The sequence below is a fragment of the Thermobia domestica genome, chromosome 7 (assembly GCF_964235325.1).
Source record: "Thermobia domestica chromosome 7, izTheDome1.hap1.1, whole genome shotgun sequence".
Lineage (NCBI taxonomy): Eukaryota > Metazoa > Arthropoda > Insecta > Zygentoma > Lepismatidae > Thermobia > Thermobia domestica.
The window spans coordinates 119,175,781-119,199,230 of NC_137460.1; positions in this window are offsets into that span (position 1 = coordinate 119,175,781).

The following is a 23,450-nucleotide window of genomic DNA, read 5'->3' on the forward strand; positions in this document are numbered from 1 at the left end:
ACATTGTAGTTAGTGAGAGAGGCGTCTGCAGAATGCAGATTTGAGTTTTTCATATACAACTTCAAACAGTCTACAGTGCGTTTTGAGTGACGTTGGCGCGTGAGTTTTCGTTCACAATTTCTTTTATAGTAAATGTGATAGACGTTTATGTATGACGTTTCGACCCCTGCTCATGAGAACACTGATTCAAATTAAGTAGTTGGTGGTGGTGTAAAAGGCACATGTAATGCACAGTAAGGAATGGTTTTGAATATCTACAAATATTTTCCACATGCTCGTTTGATAGTATTCTCCATCATTCGCTTCCGTGTGTACCTAGGCATAATTCTTCAGGAATATGTAATCTTGAATTGCTTTTCTGATAAACAAGATGGTTTCTATTTTACTTAATTCTATGCCTAATGTTCGTATTGCTGTGTGTGAAGTTATTATTTAGCATATTTGGGTGAACTGGGTTAAATTAAAGACGAAATTTTGTGAACTAGTTGGCATTGAAGGTTTATGTATGTTATAAACGGTAATTGTTTTAGATGGATGATGTCTTATTTAGTGATGAATTTCGAACCTACTGGTTTCTGCTAATTGAAACTAAATTGTCTAAAATAAAACAGTTTATTTTGTTTAATAGAGGAACATATTAGACCAGTGCTTTGATTATTAAGCATTTGATTACTAATTGCTAATATGTTTTTCACGAACTTCGGCTAGACTTCATTAGAAGCGCTCCCTCACGATTGACGTTAACCCGATTTCTTTCCATAGAGTTCGATCCCATAATTAATTTATTGCTGAAAAACAAGGCTTAGCAATTTTCTTCACTTGGCCTTTTGAATTATATTGTCCATTTTCTTTCTTTCTTTCTTTTTTCTTTTTTTTACCTCATTGTCAAATCCACTCTTTTTTGAAACAGTACTTGATATATAAACCACTTCCACATCTTCTATGCTACACGAATATCGTTGGAAGAAATTCACATGATACCTCCAATATTATTCTTAAACGTACGATACACATTTCTTAATTTGAAGACAAAGTGCTTTCGTAAACATGCTACTCCTTGGATGCAGACAAGTACTTACTTTACTCTATGGATGTTTGTCGAACTTTACTCACTGTACGGCGCGAATGGACCATCAGATACACCTGTTCTGTATATAAGTTAATTATTGCAACTTGAACGAGATGCAGCAATGCAAATAATGGTATATCATTTGCCACTTTTCACCCTTTCGAGATAATGTCGGAAAAGTGATTCACAAGGGTGTGCTAATTCCTGTCATCTGCTGGGTGAACACTAATTAAGATATCAGGATGATTTTTCCTATGAAACATATGGTTCAACCATAGTTTATCCTGAGGGGAACTTTTCCCTGAGTGTCAAATTTCACTCTCAAATTTGAGTCCAAAGTAAAAAAAAATGACAATTTTCGAATTTCGAATTTTCTTTTTCAGTATAACTTCCTTCCTTTTAGAAAGAACTACTTAGAACTTATCAGGTGTACACCTCAAATGGATACCTAAGTTTTAGACCTGTTTCAATAACTCACAATCAGTGTTGCCAACTAACGAAATACGCATTACCCTATTTTTTGGTGAAGAAATTCGAAATTTTCGAAATTTGTGTTTATAAATTTTTACCTATACGTACGAACACGTCAATTTACGCCAGTCGAACAATCGTTCTTACTGAACGAAAACAAGTACATATCATTACAATTGGATAATTAGGGAGTCCACGAAAAATTCGAATTTAGGTTCTAAACCTTAATTAATTTTACTTTTCTGTTTACCCTAAACTTTTTTTTTCATTATAAGTATCGTATGTTAAATATCAATATGATACTTGTACAATATATTAGTGGAATATCAAAGTTTATTTTAAGACAGTTTGCATCTGTCCGGTCACAGCGTTCCCAGACATAAACAATTTCAATTTCCTACTTTAAGTTATAAATTCGGAAAATACCCCATTTTTCCTCTTGTTGGCTACATTGGAACAAATACCAGTATCTGAAAGCCTCGCTAGTGGCCAATACAACGTAGCATAGAAAGTTTCAATATGATGATTAGGGATGCTGCAGCATCCGTACAATTGTTGAGTTTTGCTTCTGAGGTGGAAAAAGTGTAAAAATTTCGGGTATATGATGAAAAACAATTCTCTCTGTCTTTACTTAGCAGCCAATGACTTCAAGTTTTTACTGTGCGTTGTTGACCAACAGGAAAATGTTTTGAGATGACTTGCACTTATGTGGCGATAATGTTGCCAGCTCCAAAAAGTCTTAAAGTCCAGTTAGGGAACTTTTTGTAAATTTTCCCCCCTACATTCCCTTTCATAATTTCCCTCCCGTGTGCAACACTGCAATCAAACTTACGCCATATAATAGCTACTTTCTTCTAAAAGCAAGATCTTAACCATGTTAATCGAGTAAATAGTCTTTGAGTTATAATTCGTTAACTGAAAGTCTACGAAAACGCCGAAATGACCTTGTCTTGAAAGGATTCTAGGAGGATTATTTTCATTTTTCATGAAAGAAATGAGAGCAGCGGCTTGTACATAAATGACATATTGGATATCAGTGTCATCTATATTTCCTAACACATTGGTTTAGGTGAGAAATTTCTACTTTTCTGTGTATTAGAACAGGCCATAAGTTATTTTGATTTTCTTAGAAACGAACTCAATTTTAATAGTTTGATTATAGTCATTTCCTTTCAAAATCCACTAAAAGATCTCTTATATTTTGAAAACCATTTTTGTAATCTTTAATATTCAAATTTAGTTAAATAATATACTTTGTATTTAAATTTATGAATAATGGAAGTTGATCTTTAAATAGATTTTTATAGGACTTCAAGATAAAAAAAAATCAGTAAAATTATGTTATAAAATATACTATGCCATGATAAGGAAACCATAAAAATATTTGTCTATGTAACTCAGTAGCCTAAAATAAAGGTGACATGACAACCTTACACAACGTTAAATATTACAAAGCTTACCGTTAGCTTGAATGATTTCGAAGGCACCAGTACACTGCAGAACAAGAGTGTTAACATTGGCGCGGGAGACCCGGGTTCGATTCCCGGCGGGAGCTCATGTGGTTCGGATTCCACGTTAATCAGTAGGTCCACGTCCCATATAGCCTCTCTGCTGAACGGGAAGTAAAACTCAAAAAATCAATCAATCAATCAAGAGTGTTAACAGCTCCTGGCAACTCTGCATATAGGTTCGTTTGAAGTCGAGCGTTTCTTGAGCATCAAGCCTAAATGATACATGAAGTTATAGAGTAAAGTTAGTTTCGAACCACACAACTACTACTGGGAAAGGACCCCGATTACGCCATATGCACATATGCTAATCACATGGCTTCGAGAGAGGTCTACTGGTAGCTCGAGAATCGTATAGGCCTACTGCAAATTAAGTTTGATATGATTATCCTTCGTAATCATGTCGCACATACACACTGAACATGCGCAGGCCGCCTAGCTTACTGACTGTAACATCAATTCAATACTACCGGTAAAGACACAAGTACCATACATATCACTAAGATGCTACCATATCATTCTGAACATAGTTTATCACTAGATCGTCAATATCATGTTGAGCAAATTAAATAACATGAAATCTAAGTTTTAAGTCCCACGGCCAGCTACGCTAAAGGAGACTATGACAATGAGAAATTAATAAAACAGTGGAATGAAGAAAGTGACATGAAACGGGAGAACACCGAAAAACCCATACACACGGTGTTTGTCCAACACAAAGCTCACTTGGCGTGAGCTAGGATTGCACCAAGGACACCATGCACCAGAGGTGAACGCTCTACCACTCAGCCACCGCGGCAGTATCATGTTGAGAATAAGAACATTTTGGCATTTCCTTCTACAGACCCATGTATGAAATGTCCTACATTACAGAGAAGTTATCAGCTGAAATGTATTGTTTACTTTGATTTGTTGTAATTCTAATGAGCAAACAAGTTACAAAAATATATAACGAAGCTTTCATGTGATTACTTCCTTGTTAATTGAGAGAGTTGTTAAAGTAAACAAATGTCAATATCTCACCTCCGGCGCATCGTCATGTCATATGTGTTTGTGAAATTCTCGTCATACAACTATATATGTGAAGAATTGGAGGCGAGTGTATTCAGGTAACATTCAAGTAAAATAATGTAAACAAGCTCTTGATGAAGAGATTGGAGCATTGATTTCGTATCTCCGTTACGTGGTAAGCTAACAAAGCAAGTTGATATTTCTGTATAACATGATCATTCAACAAATCATTCATGAAACGCTAGAGACTGTTTGTTTGGAAATTAATCCTCACGTTAGCAAAAAAACACGGGAAAGAAATAGTATGTTGACAGTTGTAACTCCTGTAAAATAAAGACATGTCAACACATCTTGATCAAGGGCAAATTCTTCATAATGTTGTTAGGCACTTATCGTGCACAAGACAGTAAGGTGAGTCAAACAACGGTTAATTAATCTAACAATAATCAAGAGATACAACGCCTTCTACGAAATTCCTGTGAAATTCAAGTGATTTATAGCATAGTCAGGATGAGCATTTGATTTTAGAGACATTTCGTTAATATGCTAATTAACAACTCAATTTATGGTTAAAGCAATATAACTTTGTCGTAATTTAGATAAAATGGGTGTACTTTGTTTTAACTTAGTATGATTACACTGGTCTGTATGGGTAATGTTGTTTTGAAACTTTCACGTGGATTACATGATTTTTAGGTCACTCATTCAGAAGCTGGCATTATTTTTTCCCTCTTACCCTAGAATTATTAGCAATTCACTAATTACGCTGGAACCTAATAGTATACGTTTTCTCTGTAGTTCATCAAGCGCTCCCTAAATAGGAGTAATGCGTCTGCAAGCAATTATGCAGCTGATGTAGATATGAGGAAGCAAAATTAGTTATAAATTTAGTCCATATAATTGACATTTATTTTCATCTACAAATTAAATTGTATAACATGCATAACAATGTCCCAGACCAACTGTGGTATAAATTATTTTTGGGTCATAGATTGATATTTTTATAAATGACTTGCGTAACATTAGGACTTTAGTTGGATTTGCTTCTTCGGTGATCCCGTGTTTCTGTGCTGTAGACAAAGAAGAAATGACACGCCGGAGTTGTAAATATAGTACGAATATGTTTTGTTATATTTGCGGTGAATTTGTTCCTAAGAGACAACGACAATGCTTTTCGGAATTTGTTTAAAAAGCATGTTACCCTTATTTTCTTATAAAACTTGGCGAGCAATCAAAACCATAGTCTCCACATAAAGTGCGCCGTTCTTCCCTTGAATTTTTGAAAAATTGGAATAATTGAAAACAGGTGTCTATGCCGTTTGGAATTCCTATGGTTTGTATTGACCGAAGAATCATACTGATCATTGTTACTTTTGCTGTTGTGAAACTGTTGGCCTCAATGCTATAAGTAAAAAGAGGATAGTTTATCCAAATATTTAGAAAGCTATAGGGCCTGTGGGACATGGTTTAGACATTCACATCCCAAAACCTTCATCACTGCTACAGAGTGCTAGTAATTCTTGTTCGTCAAGCCAGAAAAGTGACATAGTAGAAGACAACTCTGAACAGCCTAATGGTTCATCTCAGCCAATACTTTTTCACAAAATGATCTTAATGATTTGGTTCCGGACTTAAATCTGTAGAAGGAGTCAGCAGAAGTTCTTAGTTCTAGGCTCCACAAAAGGAACCTTCTAGCATCTGAAAGAACATTTACCCGGTACAGACAGAGAAAGGCAATTCTCACCCTACTTTCAACAAGAATCTCTTGTGTACTGATGTGATGTGTTGGATTTGCTTAATAAGTTAAGTTTTCCTCTACTTTCCACTAGTTGGGGACTGTTCGTTGATTCTAACAAAACAAGTTTAAAATGTATCTGTTTACACAATGAAAATAAAGACCCATCTGTACCTATTGCCCATTCGATGTTAATGAAAGAAACGATGAAATTAATTCTAAAGAAAATTAAATATCAAGAACATGGGTGGGAAATATATGGTGATTTCAAATTTGGGAATTTTACTAGGACAGCAATCTGGATATACGAAGGTGTCACGTTTCATTTGCGAGTGGGATAGTAGGGAAAGAAGTGAGCATTGAGTAACAAGGGTATGGCCGTTATGGGTACTTTCGAATCCAGGATATAAAAATATTGTACATGAATGTTTGGCTCGTTAGGACAAAATATTACCCAAACATCTTGACATTAAGTTGGAACTCATTAAACATTTTGTGAAAGCACTCGACAAACAGGGACAATGTTTCAAGTTTATATATAATACATTTCCATCTTTGTTGTATGGAAAAGTGAAAGAAGGCATATTTATTGGACCCGATATACGAAAACTCATGGAAAACAGAGATTTTAAAGCAACGATGAACCCAGCTCAGAGAGATGCTTGGGTGGCATTCAAAAGTGTAACAGAATTTCCTCGGTAACTACAAAAGTCCAGATTATAAGAACATCGTACAAACTATGTTGTTGACATTTCAAGAACTTGGGTGCGACATGAGTATTAAGAACATGCCTTGCATTGACATCTGGATTATATTCCAGAAAATCTTGATCAAGTAAGTGAGAAGCAAGGTGAGAGATTTTACTAGGATATGAGAGATATGGAGCATAGATACCAGGGTAGGTGGAGTGTTAGTATGATATCGGACAAATGCTGGGCCATAAACAGACAAGCAACGGAAGAGAAGCATAAGTACCTCAACAAAGCTTACAGAAAAAAGCGTTTGAAAAACAACTCATAAGTATTTGTCTTACATATTCATCAGATGGTTATATATATATATATATATATATATATATATATATATATATATATATATATATAAAAGAATGAAAATATTTCTGTAGATGAATGCATTTATATTCATTCAGATTTTATTTCAGTACAGACATCTGTATAGTTCCTTCGTATTTGTGTTTCCATATACAGAGTGAATCAAAAGTCTGGACACGGTGGAATAACTCCAGAACTGAACTTTGGAGTGAAAAACCAAAAAACAGGTGTTTAGTAATATTCAAAAAAAAAACTATCAGATGAAATCAAACTCAATCCTGTAGACCCACCGCCTGGGGGATGGGGTGGGGTCAACTTTGAAATTTCAAATGAAAACCCCAATTTCTGATTGCAGATTTGGATTCTACGGCTCAAACTATGTAAGGTTTCGATAACACTTTTCCGTTAATGCATAATATGGCGCTTTAATCGGCGAAAGTAAATTACCTGTTTGGTGTGAAAAAGAAAGACATTTTGCTTTTAGCCCGAGAATCGTTACCAACAGATCCGTCACCGTTAAAGACCTGCCACTTATAAACGAATCGTTCAGGTGAATGACGCTTTAACATGTGAATGAACGAAAGAGCAATCCTATCCCAATGTTGCAATCCCATGTCATGTGTAACTAAACGTGTGACATACATTGCATGTGAGAAGAGAAAACAATAATGAAACGAATAACACACACACACACACAGGTATCACTTCTTTTACAAATGCTCCACTATAATGCCGAAATTAAAGGTTACACCTATAACCTTCGTCATGTCTATCCCGAACGAAAGTTCGATCAACGTACTTAAGAGGCCTCCATGCCACGAAATTAAGGTGGTACCATACGTACGTATTAAAATGTGCACTCTATTCACACAATGCTCTTTAGTGGTAACTCCTTAATTTTGAAATTATATTGGAACGGCAGAATCAAATCTTGTCTAGGGTCCAATGTGATCAATTTGTTGATGACACATTATAGACATTTAAAAATTAAAGGATGAAAGGATTAAAAATTAAAAGAAAACAATATAGACATGTAAAAACTAAATCTGTTTCAAGAGCTTTTCGTTAATATCTCAATACTTTTTGTTTATCTTCCGACTTTTGAGATAGTGAAATAAAAAAAATCAACTATTTCCTTTTGTAGTCAGGACAAGACAACCTTTGCGTGAAATATGAAAGAAAAAATAACTTTCTCGTGCTGAGTATTTAATTGGGTGTTGGAAAATAACTCTCAAATCTCTCAATCAAAAGAAGAAAAACACTAGCTTCGAAGACAAATAGCGCGAAAAATCGAATTACACAGGCCAATATTTTAAAAGCTATCCAACGCAGAGAGTGCAACTTAATCGTTTTCAAAGAGCGTAATATCCATTTTGTTTTAAAATGCATGCCAGTATACAAAACGCTGGAATGTGTGCGCAATGGATTTCCTAGTGGGACTGCCGAAGTTGAAGTAATTGTCAATTCGTCAACCCCATTAGAAAATCCCCTGTGCTCCCACTCCAGAGTTTTGAAACAATGCATTTTTTAAATAAAACGGTTATGACTTTGTAAAATTGTAAGCCGCATTGTTTACGTTGCATACTGTCTGAAATATAGGACTCTGAAATTCGTTTTCTTACGGTTGCAGCGCCATTTATCTCCGAAACTACCCAATAACCAACGATGGTCCGACGAACTTCGTCGGCAATTGTTCATGGGGAACATTTCGGATCCAAAACCTAATAGAGGTTCGGATTCCACTTTCAACTGTAGGTCCCGTCTCTCGTGTCCCGCTGCGGGAAAGGAACGATAAAAACCCTAACAAACCCAATAGTCACACATTTTCTTTTGTTTTTTGATCACATGTATACTTATTTCACTATGTCCACAGCATTGAAGCTAATTCAAGATCATATAGGAAGTTCTCCTGATTTCGCCATTACAGCGCCACGTCACACAGCGGCAACGATGTTTCGTCTAAATCTTATAGAGGTTTGCGCGCAGAATCCGACTCTGCAATAAGAAACAAAAGCTTCCATTTCAAATGTTTCAGCTAACTCCACCTAGCGATAGGGTGCAGGATCGTGTTCGGTACCATTGAATGACTTTATTGATCCGACGCGTATTTCTCAAAATACTGCACCGTGTACAGACGGTCGGAGGTAATATCAAGCTCATGAACGAAGAGGGGAGCATCTAATTTCGCCGATTACAGCGCGATATCACACATCGGCGAAAAAGTTTTGATTATACCTTACATTATTTTGGATGTAGTCTTCGAATCTTCAATAAAACATTGGAGTTTCCATTTGAAAAATCAATGCCCCCCCGCCTCTTTCCAGAAGATGAAGGTAGAGTGTTGCGTTTGATATAATCGGATAGCTCCTTGAAACATACTGAATACTTTTTTTGCGCTTTTTTGATCAGAAGTGTATTTCTCCAGTTACTCTACCGTGGCCAAACTTTTGGTTCACACGTTATTTCAAACATAAATTAGCTTCACAGTTACAGGCTATTTTTGATAATTTCATACCATTCGAACATTTGCACGTTATAGGACCAATTCTACACTATCTTGATATCTTTTAATCGTCAGATAAGATAACACTGGCGCAGTGGACATGTGTTATTTTCTGTCAGATGAGATCTACTACCGCGACAAGGTTGGATCATTCCGATAATTTACCTTTATCAGAGAATGGTACAATCGACCCTAATGAATGTAATATTTTAACGATTAGAAAACTGTTATATCAATACATTTTCATCTCAGACGCAGAAGTCAAAAAATACTATAGTGCAATAAGCAGATACTTAAATAGCTATACTTTTCTTTAATTTTCTTTTTAATTTTGTTTTATTTTTTGTCCTCTACTCGCCGCTTTTGAATTTTCTGGTTTGCAACACTGATACTGCCCGAAGCCCGAATGAAGAAGGTGTGCCTTTCTATGTGCTTTTGTCTGTGTGTAGTGTGTTTCTAATCAGAGACAGGGGCGCGGTGGCTCAGTGGTAGAGCGTTCACCTCCGGTGTTTCGGATCCCTGGTGACTCGCGCCGTGTGGACTTTCTGGTGGACGAACACCGTGCTCGTGGGTTCTCCCGTATCCTCCCACATTGTTCATTCCACCATTTCACTCATCTCTCATCATCACCGTCTCCTTTAGCCTAACCGGCATAAGCGTGGGACGTAAAACTTAAAGTTTTCATTTCATTTTTTCTATCCAGTGACGAGAAGGAACAGAGAAGTGAGCCAGTGACACTGAACGAGAAGAGAGGCCGGAAATACTACCAAGCTCATGAACGAAATGTTGGTATTTAATTTCCCCGGTTACTGTGCCATATTATGCATCGATGGAAAAGTGTTAATGAAACCTTACATAGTTTGGGCCGTAGAATCGAAATCTACAATCAAAAATTGTGGTTTCTATTTGAAATTTCAAAGTTGACCCCACCCCAGCCCCCAAGAGGTAGTTCTAGAGGGTCGAGTTTGGTTTCATCAGATAGTTTTTTTTTTAATTTTACTAAACACGTGTTTTTTTGGTTTTGCGCTCCGAAGTTCAGTTCTCGAATTATTCCACCGTGTCCAGACTTTTGATTCACTCTGTATAATATATACATACACATTTTCTGGTATTGGGTTGGATTTTCGAAGTCAATTTGCGGACAATTCTAGGGTGATTAGGAAAAACGGACTTCATTTTCGGAATCAGCGAGTCAAGAACTATTAAACTCACCTATCAAAACGAAATCAACTTTCAGATAGTTTTGAGTTGCAGCCCTGTGTTATCTGTAAACATTTCGTCCATAGATACAGCATAGGCGTCATTATTTTTTAACATATTTATCACTGGAATTCAGACATTTGTCGTATCATGGGGTGAACCTTTGTATTTCGATGCCGTAACAACCAGCCGGCTGGGAATGTACCTATTGTATGACCTTCATTTGCAGTTGTTCATTACTATCAAAATGATTACAGAACAAGAATGTATTCAGGTGTAAGAACACATCAAAATTAGTCAGAACTAGATCAGAGCTACACAATGAGTGACAGCTAATCTTCGGCAGTCAATCTACTGGGATGTATTTGGCCACTGACCACATAGCCCGGATCTTCCTCCGAGAGATTTTCATGTCTTCTTAACCTCAAGAAGTTCACGTTTGACAATAATATTGATACTGATGAGCGATTGCATGCGACTGCCATGATGTGACAAGTGTTTGAATTCTGGTTGAAACGAACTGTTGTCTATGTTACATCTGTGACAATAAACGTTTCAAGGTCACTGCATCTTCTCTCTGACCGATCTAGAGCAACGTACTTTTCGGACGCATTCGTACATAATCACTGTTTCAACGAAATGGAATTCTTTTCTTGGATGCATATGTAACCTTAACTGGATCTAATATTTGGAGATATAAAGTCACAAAGTATGGTAGGTGCATAAGTACTCAAACTGTAGGCCATCGATTATAGAGAAAGCGACATTGGCATTGTGTGCTCTCGCAATGTCATGGAGCAATATCTCTCCAGTGGACACCTGACTACGTTTTGCAATGAAACTTGCACACACTTTTCTGAAAGTCATGTACATTATGAACGATACAGTAGGTTGATCACAAGCTTATCTTCACACATTTAGCAATTTGACATAAGGTAATGCGCTAATTTGCTTCTATCAGATCTCCAAATTTAGTAATCGTACTTTATGTGCCTTCAGTGCAAGTTAATAAAAGCACGGAAAATTTCTCATCCACTCATAAGCTTGTGGCTGATTCATGCAATAGTCACTGTCTTAAACTGTTTTGGCCCTAAATTTCTATCATTTCACTCCCTTCATACCACAGACATATAACGTCAAGACGCTCTACAACTACCTCCAACTAAGTTCAAATTAGCAGTTTATCGTTCGCAATATGGTGCTTCTCAACTAAAAAGTTAATGGTCTCAGATTCACCTTAACGAATTGAAATAATATGTCTTAAGCCACTGTCTGCAAGTTGTCTGCTAATGGGAAATTCAAACATTGACTATATTGTCTTTCATTTTATAATGTTCCACGAACTTCAGATGTGATAACCTCAATACTGATGCATTGATCATGAGCATTCGATTTACTTCATTCTTTCCATATGAACATAATTTCCCGATTACAAATGTTTACAATGCGATTTTTATTCTCTCATTCCCTCACCATTCTTTCACTATATACAAGCACTTCGTTCTGAGACATTTTTTGCAGCCAACCAGATTTATCTTTTACAATCAACTTGGGCCAGCATCGTCGATTATTTGAGGTGTTGTTTGCAGGTGTACTAGTTTAAGATAATTCGTATATTTTCTATCTTGCTGAGAAACAGAAGAGACAATCATTTTTCGAGGGATGTTATTGAAAACGGTGGATGGTGATGAGTTTTTAGCGGCTAAGTTATTCTCAGGAGAACCTATACTTCACGATAGTTCAAAGTTGAACAGACAAAATTATCGGATCTGTTTTAGTAGCAAATCCGTATCTGCTTCATAAAGTTGAACCTAACACATCAAAACTGAATGTGTAATATGGTGTTATGGAAAATAGAGTCGTATACCCCTTTTCTTAGTTGGATAGACAGTAACATGTGCACAGTAACATTGCTAACACATATTGCAAAATGTTTACACACCTCACCTTAATCAAGGTAATATTTCAGTCAGGTTGGAGCCCGCCACATTTCTCAAGTCTAGTACATGAACGTTTGGATACTGAATCATTCGGAGAGCGAATAGGCATTTCTTGCCTGGCGTCTGCGGTCTCCTGATCTTTCCACCATTAGATTTATTTTTGGGGGGACTACCTCGGCAATCTTGGGTATTGCAGTCCTGTCTATAGCCTGGACGATCTTAAAAAAAAAAGAACACTTAGCAATGGAACATGCACAGTTACTTCTACTATGATGATTAATACTTGGAAAGAGTAGCATGTTACTTTGTAAACCTTTCGTGTCACTAAAGCTGCCATATAGAGATATATGCAATTGATAGTTATAATAGCGAAAAATGTGTCTCTCATTATGTGGTCTGTAATGGTAAATAATTGTACATAGTAAAACACCTTCATTTCTACGAAATTGTTAGTCATACAATTTTATCATATATATAATTTATGGTTATGTCTAAATTTTTCATAGGCATATCGATCTTTTTGTGTTTATGAATAGAATTGCATAGCTATTAATTCAATACATTTTTATAGAATCAGATATTAATTACTAGGTAATTGAATTGCAGATTCAATTTACGGACAACTGCCTCTTTCTGTATAACATTTTGATAGATAATTCTATCCGAAGTTTTTAAAGTCAAATGTAAAGATAACTCACAATGTTATTTCAAAAATGTATTTCTGACTGAACTCCGAATGATTATTCTGCAATTGTGAATTAAACAAAATTGATTTAAAAAATCTATGTAAAGACAAAAAGGTGTTCTGGAAATTATTATTATTTGTATTGTTTGTAGGATATTATTGTTACTCTTTTTATTCACTTATATTTGAAATGGAAAAATAACATTTACATACTGCATGAATATATATATATATATATATATATATTAATTGTCATATATAAAACACACTGAATATAGATAGCAGACTCAAATATTCTAATTTCTACAATATTAGTACACATTTTGTACAAACGCTATTTACTTGTTGACTGACGAAAGTCAGTTCACCTCAGTCCAATCTGGTTAAAACAAAATTTCACCTGTTCACTCATCATCATTAAAACCGATAACTTCATCTAGGCAGAAGAATTATCCAGGGAAGTCCATTACAGTGTTCACACATGCAGGAACATTCTAAACCTGCATTTCTTCATATAGTTGGCGCAAGGTTATTCACAGCTGTCAGAAACGAGAGGAAGATCACCAGTTGCAAAAGGCTTAGAGCTTGATACTGGTATCAAAGCTTTCCTTTAACATGTTCTATCTTCACGATAACCTTCAAAAACGACAGTGGCATTTCTTCCATATGTGTTTACAATGTACATTGACTGCTCCCTGAATTGCGATAATCTGTCCAGACAACAAAGTGTGGCCATCAGGCGAGTTGATTATATGACCACCCCGATTGGTAGTATTACAGAGAAAGCACACACTCAAAGTTACATGTTGGCAGACAGCATACTGTCATAATGGGAGGTGGGCAGGATTTATCCGTATGTTAACAGGGCATGATTGTGGGTACCCGAGCAATAGGTGCGTTAATAACTCAGACTGGAATATGTTTTTGCCTGATGTGCCCATTCTTGTGTAGTGAAGGTGTACAAAGATTGGAAAGAAAATGGAGTAATGGTCTCCAAGAGACGGAACTACGAAGACGTACGAAAGTTAAAAGCATGAGGCGAGCGTGTCGTCAAACAGCTTGTGACAGTCAAAGGAACCATGAGTGCCTGGGAATTATGTGACCAATACAATGGTGGATGCACAACAACCATATCCAATGTAACTGACACGCATGCAGTTCCACAGCAGACTACTCACTCCTTACGACTTATTACCACAGATTTCGTCGCGCTCGGGCGTAGGAACACGCTAATTGGAGCATGGAAATTGGATAAGAGTGTGTTGGTTATGTAAATCGCGGTTTGCGTTACTCCTCTCGGGTGGGCGTGTCCATTTGCGGCGCCAACAACACAAAGCTACGGATTCTTCGTGCATGGTGCGTACTGTACAGGCAGGTTGGGGGGGCTGTATGGTTATGGGGATGCTTCTGTGGGTATGGACTGGGATCGTTGGTGTGCATGATGCAACACTTCTATCGACACGAAAAAGACATTTTCCAGGACAGCAAGGCATGGTGCCAGAAAACTGGAATTGCACTTGTTTGCACCAAGTAAAGCTTAAGGAACATTTCACGGAGCTGCAGTGTGTGAATTGGCACTCTAAGGCACCAGAATTGAATCCTATAGAACATTTATGGGATGTTGTAAAACTAGCTCTTCGCACCATGACTCCCGCACCAACATCTGTGGATTCATTGTGGGATTCCATCAGGGATATATGGTGTCAGATCTCCGTGGAAACATATCACCAACTACCAGAATCCGTGGCACGCCGTGTTCAGGCAGTCCCCTGAGCAAAAGTGGACGAACAAAGTGTTAGGTACGTGGTCGTAATTCAGTGAACACTTAGTATAGTTGCTACAGTTTTAGATAACATATTCCTAAGTACAAGGAACATAATAAATTACAAATCCATCAATCACTACAACTGGATTCATTTTCTGCTTTAGTCAATTGCAATTATAATATATGATTTGACCTTTCGAATTTCTTATTATGGCAGTCATAAATCCACTCCATCCATTTATGTAATCCAATAAGCCATGTAAGTTTGAGAAGAAACAGATATTGTGAAGATTGTTCCGTAATAGATCTAACTTGTTGAAGTTAATTTAAGTCTTCAATGACAATGGGCATTGAAAAAAGATCTGTGTTTCTCTTTTTCGTTGGTTATATGTCTCGTGGATAGTTGCGGTGTTAATAAAAGACTCAATTGGAATTCTCTTAACCGTTATCTGAGTTTCGACACAGATACCTGGCGTGACCTGGCCTGAATCCCTGCCATCTATGAAAAGTATCTTTGCTAACAAGACTTCTCACATTTACATCAACATTGTCAAAACACATGATGGAGAAATCCATCTGAACGAATAACTGGGAAGTCAGCGTTAATTATCGAGGATAGATAGAATGTGATCTCATGGTAAGATGCTCGAACTTCCATTGATGAACTATGCTTATGAGGTGTTTTGAACCGTATAATAGATGTAGGCTTGTCCGTATTATATGGGTAACAGAAAGGATTTAGGTCTTAAAGCAAATACGATTTATAACCCACTTACTTTTAACTGTGGGATTCACTTGAAGTTTCGTTTTTTTTTTTTTTTTTTTTTTGTAATTTGTAATATAAAAATGTCAAGACCTTCTGAATTAAGATCTTTGCCCTCCTGAATTAATCGCATTCTTAAAATTCACACTTTCTTAATACTCTTCCCAAGTAACTTTTCATGCGCATTGCCTTTTCTTTGTACACTAGTTTTACAAATAGCATGTACACCATTTTTACAACAGTTTCTACGTTAAGTTCATTTCCACAAATTACACAAATGAAATCAAAATTATTATTGTTTTTTTTTTATATTAATGTTGCTCAGGTAGCTTTAAACAATATGAAATTACTACACTTTTATCAATGTAATATATTATACTGACGTGAGTTAAGTTTCATAAATCAAAATCATATGGAAATGCAAGTTTAAAATTAGGAACATTACTTTCTACTTTCTGTTATTATGATATCTTCACAAAAGGAAATAGTAATATTGCCAGCTCGAAAATGTATAATCACAATATATTGTATAATTACACAACGTTGTAAAGAATTGTGTATTTTAAATTGTTGTTTAGTTTTTGAAATGAAACACATTTGGGTTTTCATCGGAACACATTACATAACATATTTTATACAATTTTTAAAATAGACTGTGAATAATTATGCAGTGATTATACACTTTAATGCTTGCCTTGCACTTGAAAACTGCTATTTTGCAGTTATACTTAACGTAAATTTGTCTGGAGATGTTTTAGAAGATAAAAATTTAAATTGATTGTGAGCAAGTAAATAAAATGATACGTTCTAGTTTAAGATAACAAATCAGAATACTAAAGGCATATTAATGTATGACTACATTTAAAATTATAAACAAAAACCCTTACAGAAAATAGAACCTGCTAGATACTCTTTAACTACTTCTAACTTGCACTGCACAAGATGACTTAGAACATACAAACTTCATAAATCTCCCACTGAAAATGACGTAAGAAGGTAGATAGTGTGGAAGAGGGAGTAGGGCGTGCACCTATGTGACACGGCAGGATGATTTTCTCGCACATGCAATCAATTGGAAAGAACTCTCTGGACATCGGTCTCATTCATATAAATCTATTAATTCGTATATCATTTTAAATCTAATAGAACAAGCTAAAAGTTTTATTTGAAACCTTTTGTTGCAGTATTATCAGGTTTTCAGTAATAATAATAATAATAATAATAATAATGTTGAACATTATATTGAAAAATTTATTTCTTCAGCAATTTATTTCAATAGCGCCATATATACTTACTTTAGCTAAAAACACATCAGGACGTAATTTAAAGAACGTAATATGGGGAAGCTAACTTTAAAAAGTTATATTAATACGAGCTGGCGTAATCGAGTTATGGACATTTCAATGTAGGTATGCAAATTTGCATGTTTAGGGCTATAGGTGGGAAAGCAAGAGGAGACTTTTGAGGAAATATTCCCCTTATGATGTAATAACTGGCAAAGTTTCACCTTTTCACTAATTTCTACCGACAAAAGTCTATTTTTCTCCTTTATTGACTGGGCTATAATACCTGTGAGTTGTACACAAACAGGATTTTAGGTGTTTCCATAACTTTTACAGTATTCAAAAGGTATATATTTCCGAGGTATATATTTCTGCTAATTTTCCATACAATTTCCGTCCACTTTTAGACTCCATTTCAATCTTTATATCTCACTACCAAAAGTGTCTGAGAAATCTTTTTATGGCGTATGTTTCAGAAGATGAAAATGTCACTTCCGAGGACACTTTTGAATTGAAAACTTCTACCTTTGATTGAATCTTTCAGTTTTGAAGATAAAATCAAAGCAAATATCAAAATAGAAGCAAACATTAAAGATATATCACGAAAAGAAGATTGATGACATATTTAATTAGTTCAAATTTTTCTACTTGGTTAAATGTTGTTTACTGAAGATACTATATGGTTCTCTTTGACAGATGGCAGTACAGTATTTTGCTTTTCAACGTATTATATTCAGTACATTTTCACATATGCTGTTTCTGTTATATAATGTGTAGTGAAAGAGTTGAAGCTTACTCTCTTTTCTTTCTTGAAATACATTCTATTTATTAAATACTAATTGTTTTTTCCTTTTCGGTTGATTGACTAATTTATTTTAATGTTTGAAACTAATTATAAATATTGTTTACTGTTATTGATTTCGATTTTTTTTTCTAATTTACCTAATTTACTTGGTAAATTGTTTCCTAGAAACAATACTGCATATTAAATTTAAAGGGAAAAAAGCTGTTGTTATATCGTCAGAACTTTATTTCTCTATACGTAACTGTGGTTGGTTTTGTACTGTACATTCCTACTCTCTAAGAGGAAAACTTGAAGAAATGAAAACAAATGGAAGTGTATTTTTTTTTTTTTTTTTGAAGGGGAGCCATTTCATTATTTAATAAACTCTAATAAAGACAGTACAGAGAATCAAGAAAAACTTAATGTATGTTTGAAGTATATGTGCTAGTAGTTGAGGCGATCAGTATTGCGTGTATTGATGATATTAGATTGACTTCATTAACGAACATGGCATATAATATCTCTAGTTGACTACTGCAAAACAATAAAATTCAAAGATTATCATTCGTTCAATGTTATAATATGGATCAACGAATCTACATAGAAATAACATAACAATCATGTAAGGGCTAGTAGAGGGGCATGGTGTCTCAGTAGTAGAGTGTTCGATCACAACTCCAGCGAAGTGCACTTTATGGTGGACAAACACCATCTTCGTGGGTTTTCTCGCAGTTCCCCGTTTTCTCCCACTTTATACATTTCAACTTTGCATTTATTTGGTCATCATCACCGTCTTCTTTAGCCTAGCCGGCATACACGTGGAACGTAAAACTGCAAGATTTCATTTCCTTTTTTTTATGAAGGCTACTAGCATGTTACTTCCCAACAGGAGCTCATCTTGTTTAGATGCTAAGTTAAACATACAGCTTCACGATTAATATAGTTTCACAACTGAAAGAGATGCTAAAGTCACCAACCAAGTAAACTGATGCTAATAATTTGTGAAAATTTTGAAGAAAGGAAAAAAAAATATTACAAGAACTTAAGTAGGCAATATTAAGCAATTTTACTTTAACTACGTTGAACTTTGTGCTTACAAAATGTTAACTATATGATTTATTCATCTGATACCTATACTTTGGTTGCTATTTTAATAGCGGTCTAAGTAATTGCACTAGATAATGATGCAATGAAGCAAATTTTTCTGTCTTATCTGAGTTTGAAGTTGATACACCATTACAAATTATAGTTGATTACTTACAGTAATAAACTAGACGCATGAAACCTTACACAGAAAGGTCTCACAAGGTGTTGCTAAAATCTCATTTCCACATAGTACAACTGATAGAGCATAATGAGAAATGAAAATGAGCAAAATTTCAGGTGCTATGGACCACAAGGATATATGCTAACTGGCTCCAAAATTTAAATATCCAAAAAACACTATATCACGGAATTATGTACGTTTAAAGCGAATATCTTGGAAACAGTTAAAATAATAAAAACAAAATTTGCACAATATAATGAGAGCAAAATTTCCTATCGGAAACCACAAACAATGTTGCTATAGGTGAATCAGTATTGAAAACACAGAACAAAAATATTTTGTTTGAGATAGCACCATATACAAATGTGCACAAATTTAAAATGCACTATTATCACTAAACGTAACAGTGAAATGGAGTTGTACAGTGTTGAAACGGGTCTAGGTCAAAACCCCCACAGCGAAAACCCCCACACTCAAGAAATGTCAAAACGCCCACACAAACGGTCATAACCCCTACACAAATGGACAAATCTCCCAAACGCACGAACGGTCAAAACCCCCACAGCCAAAACCCCCACACTCAAGAAATGTCAAAACGCCCACACGATCGGTCATAACCCCCACACAAATGGACAAATCTCCCAAACGCACGAACGGTCAAAACCCCCACAGCGAAAACCCCCACACTCAAGAAATGTCAAAACGCCCACACAAACGGTCATAACCCCCACGCAAATGGACAAATCTCCCAAACGCACGAACGGTCAAAACCCCCACAGCCAAAACCCCCACACTCAAGAAATGTCAAAACGCCCACACGATCGGTCATAACCCCCACACAAATGGACAAATCTCCCAAACGCACGAACGGTCAAAACCCCCACACTCAAGAAATGTCAAAACGCCCACACAAACGGTCATAACCCCCACGAAAATGGACAAATCTCCCAAACGCACGAACGGTCAAAACCCCCCACAGCCAAAACCCCCACACTCAAGAAATGTCAAAACGCCCACACGATCGGTCATAACCCCCACACAAATGGACAAATCTCCCAAACGCACGAACGGTCAAAACCCCTACAGCCAAAACCCCCACACTCAAGAAATGTCAAAACGCCCACACAATCGGTCAAAACCCCCACACAAATGGACAAAACAGCCACACATAGCAACGGTCATAATCCCCACATAAATGGACAAAACTCCCACAAAATCGGACAAATCCCCCACACTCTGAAATGATCGTCATTTCACGTCTTTGTTGCGGCTCTTTATGACGCCCAAGAAGAATAGTTGCAACATCAGTTTAAGTGGAATAAAAGATGTTATTAAAAAGTACAAGGGCAATACATGAGTATGGGAGTTTTGTCAATTTGTGTGGCAGTTGTGATTATTTCTGCATGTGGGAGTTTTGTCCATTTGTGTGGGGGTTTTGTCCATTTATGTGGGGATTGTGACCGTTGCTATGTGTGGCTGTTTTGTCCATTTGTGTGGGAGTTATGACCGTTGGAGGTTATGACCGACTACCAGTGTGGGGGTTTTGGCTGTGGGGGTTATGACCGTTCGTGTATTTGGGAGATTTGTCCATTTGTGTGGGGGTTATGACCGATCGTGTGGGCGTTTTGACATTTCTTGAGTGTGGGGGTTTTGGCTGTGGGGGTTTTGACCGTTCGTGCGTTTGGGAGATTTGTCCATTTGTGTGGGGCTTATGACCGTTTGTGTGGGCGTTTTGACATTTCTTGAGTGTGGGGGTTTTCGCTGTGGGGGTTTTGTCCGGTTTCCGTTGAAACTACGTGTGCTGAAAATGTACAATGGAGGTCTGCTATGTTGCAATAAAGGGTAATAAAGAAAAACATTAGAAAAAAGTAAGGATTTACATTATACTGCTGTAGGCCCGATGAATAAGCAGACAACTCGTGAATACAATATGATACACGTAAGGAAAGAAACACGTGTCTTCTAATTCTGTAAACCTGTTCTCCACATTATATTATCAATATTTGGAAGAGTACTTTCTTGGTTTATGACTTTCGTGGTAAGTGACATATTCTTTGACTACTTCTCCTACGTACCATATGATCATCTTTGTACACTGCAACATTGCCATATTCACATTGAAAATATAATTATTTTAATACTACCTCATTTCGTTTCTAATTGGCACGGACAGCCGTGTGTCTAGAACGCTAGACAACCTACATATTAGGGATTGTAGGTTCCAATCCCGCCTCGGACATGTTTTTGTTGTACTTTTTACCTTACATTTCATTGCTATCTTTCTTTTTCAAAGTGTTTCGGATCTCGCTTTACACTATAGTTCCCGTCCTATATAGCTTCGGAACTGACACAGGAAGTAAAAATTGCATCACTCAATTTCGTTTTTCAAATGCATCAATATTTTGTGACACTGATGACATTTTGCTATGTTATAATATCAATGCCGTGCATTTAAACTAAATTCATAGTATGAGATCCAGATTCCTTTATTACCATGTATTGCTACATATCAGACTTCTACATTGTTTATTTTCAGCACATGTAGCTCCAACAGTGTGCAACACTGTACCACTACATTTCACTGTTATGTTTAGTGATAATAGTGCATTTTAAATTTGTGCACATTTGTATATGGTGCTATCTCAAACAAAATATTTTTATTATGTGTTTTCAACACTGATTCACCTATAGCAACACTGTTTGTGGTTTCCGATAGAAAACTTTGTTCTCATTATATCGTGCAACTTTTGTTTTGATTATTTTAACTGTTTCCAAGATATTCACTTTAAACGTACATAATTCCATGATATAATTTTTTGGATATTCGAATTTTGAATCCCCGTATCTAATATTCCTCTGGTCCACAGCATCTTACATTTTGCTCATTTTCATTTTTCATGATGCTGTATCAGATGTGCTATGTTGCAATCAAATTTCAGCGACAACTTGTGGGACCTTTCCGTGATAGGTTATAAAAGAGATATACTTTCATTTTTTACTTTTATTTGTTTTTTCCGCAAAAAAAACAAAACACTGAACTTCAATTTATTTCATATAAAATGTATTGTCACTTGTGATAATTGAAACGACAATAGTGAAAGTATAAATTTGTTACTTTTATTTTAAGCAATTAATTATGCTCTTGCATTGAGATTACACAGGATTGAAGTTTGTTTGAAGTTCCGTGTTACAAAAGATCATTTACATTACAATATCTACTAATAAAATATTGTATACGTGGAAAGTGTTATGGAAGAGTAATTATTAAATTACATTAGTTTTAAAATTCTAGTAAATAGAATTTACCCTCTAGGTAATGAAGTTGATTTAATATTTTATTTATTTCTCATTTAATGTACACGTGGCTATTCTCCACATTAGTAATTTAAAACGATTCCAATGATCAAACAACTTTTGTTTTGTGATGGATAACACTTTTGAAACGCAAAGGGATAATTTGTTTTCTTATTCTTTACGTTTCTCATTTCTTTTTTTCCTTTTTGGATCAAAAGAACCAATATATTTCAACCAAACATTTTCTTGTAGGGCTTATATCTGGAGAACTACGTATAATGTAGCCAAACTCAAAATATCACTGAACTCAGTATGATGTTCTTATTCCGTATAAAATATGAAAGCTCCATTTTGGGACGGTTCAAAAATTTTTGTGGCCCTGATTTAAAAAGAAACTAATTATTGAACTAATTATTGACCAAGATCGCAATCTTTTGATGATTTTTTTAGCATTCCAAAAATACTCGTTAGTTTCAATGACATGCTATTTCTAATATATATATATAAACAATTGGTAGAGCACTTAGAGATATTCATTATTTTATTATATTAATGCTATTTTAACCTTGCATCTATTCGATATACATAAACTATTTAAAAGAAAAAAACTTTTATAAAGAATATGAACCGACTTGAAAAAATTTACTAAAAGGCGAAAAGTAGAAAAAAGTGCAAAATAATAATAATAATAATAATAATAATAATAATAATAATTATTATTATTATTATTATTATTATTATTATTATTATTATTATTATAACCAAGTCCTTCATAACAGATAATATTTTATTACTATTATTTGTTAAAAATGAAGTCGTGCCAACCCGAATAAATTATTGTCTAAAAATTCTTTCGATCCTAATTTTCTTGAGTCATTAATATATTTAGTTTAGTACGATCTCAAAAATGGTTATAGATAATAGTAATAAATAATTTTAAGCTTTCGAGTGTTTTATTAGTATTATTATTATTATCTACGTTTTAGTGCTTTTGTTGTTTTGCTGTCTTTTAGTGCCTTGTTATAACTCCGTTCATACTTTTAATTTCATTTATTTTTCTAGTGTGTTTCTGAAGTCAGTTACTTACCTTCTAAGATTTTTTTTTATTTGTCTCTTACAT